We start from the raw sequence: 1,696 nt of genomic DNA on the forward strand, positions 1-1,696 counted from the left end.
TCCATTGGAGGGAGGTGTTAACAAAGGAATTGACAATAGGAGAAGGAGTGGTGTGAAAATTGAATCTGTCCCCATTCCCATGTGTTGTGACCAAATGCAGATGGACTGCTAACTGGGTGGCATGAAGCACTAAGGACAGCTAGAGGTCGTTAAAAGGTGCTTACAAGAAATTGGACAGAGAATTTAACAATAGGCTTAAGGGATGGTCAGCGTCTTGGCCACATCTGAAAGACCTCATTAAGGGTTTTGCAGGTGTTCTCAAAGGCGTTGCAGTCCGTGTTAGTGCTAGGTCGAGAATCCCGAGGGAATTCTCAAGGTGTGCCTGGATGTCATGCTATTGTATTTGCTATGATTTGAGAAGGAATTTTGAAAGCTGGAGGAGTTGTGAATGGTATGCCAAGCGAGATGATGCTAATCTGATTTATTTTGACACTAATCTGATTTATGGTGACATTAAGGTCGTTTGAAAAAGAACCCACAAAATCACTGTGTATAACGTATTTACTTATAAGTATTTACATTTTATTTTACTCCACACTCTAGTACTTTCAGGCCCTATCTGTGGCCCATTTTCAAGAGATGTGTAGGTTGTCAGCCTGACAACCAACACATCTCTTAAAAATGGGCCACAGCTTGGGCCTGAAAGTACTCTAGTGTGGAGTAAAATAAAATGTAAATACTTATAAGTAAACACGTTATACCCAGTGATTTTGTGGGTTTCTTTTTCAATCTAAAGATTTTTTTTCCAGAACAGACCTGTCCCATCAATATTAAAAACTTGCTGAGGGGTATATCCATCGTTATCAGTTATTTCCTTGAGCATCTTGGGAAATTTTTGGTCTGCTGGTTTGTTGGCATTCACTGCTTCACCGATAATAGAACCGTGATTGCAAGTTAGCGGGTTTTGGGTTTTTTGAAGTGACAAAACCATCCATGTCTTGCAGCACATGTTTCATCTACAATGTTTTCACTAGCCTTATCTTTCAAGTCATCGAAAAGGCATCAGCATGAGGCTATGCGGTATACGTACACATCTTTGTCTCTGGTGTTCCATTGACTTACTCAAAAGTTTTTCCATTTCTTCTACCGCCCTTCCCCTCCTCTTACTTATAATGGTTGACTGCATTGGCACAGCACTTTTTACGTGTTCCATATTTGATCTTTGTTTTAAAGATTGTGCAACAGTTGAGCAATTAATACTATAGCCTGCTACCTCAACCAAGATTGTGCAATAGTTGAGCAATTCATATTATAGCCTGCTACCTCAACCATTTTTTCATCACTTCATAGTTTCTTTATAATTCATTTCCATTAAAACAGCTTTCCACTTTTTACCATTACCACTATCGTCACTTTCAGTATGCTTGCCAATAGCTGTAATAGAGAAGGAGGGGCTTGATATTTCATGATAAAATCACATGAATAAATTGGAGCACAAGAGATGACGTGGTGCTGTTCAGCGTGGGTAGTGGCAAAAATTATAACTAAGCTGAGGTGCACAATACAAAATTTGAATTTACGGGGTGGCAGACGGAGTGCTCCAAACAAATTTTAATTTATGATGACAGTTGTTCGTATCTGAAAGTTCATAGGTACAGGAGTGTCTGTATTCCATTATTAGGTTTTGGTAATCTTCAGCTTAACATATTTTTATTATGTACAAGTACCTATGATACCATATTTTTCCCACAGACAA

This window comes from Macrobrachium nipponense, chromosome 5, assembly GCF_015104395.2.
Source record: "Macrobrachium nipponense isolate FS-2020 chromosome 5, ASM1510439v2, whole genome shotgun sequence".
NCBI classification, from domain to species: domain Eukaryota; kingdom Metazoa; phylum Arthropoda; class Malacostraca; order Decapoda; family Palaemonidae; genus Macrobrachium; species Macrobrachium nipponense.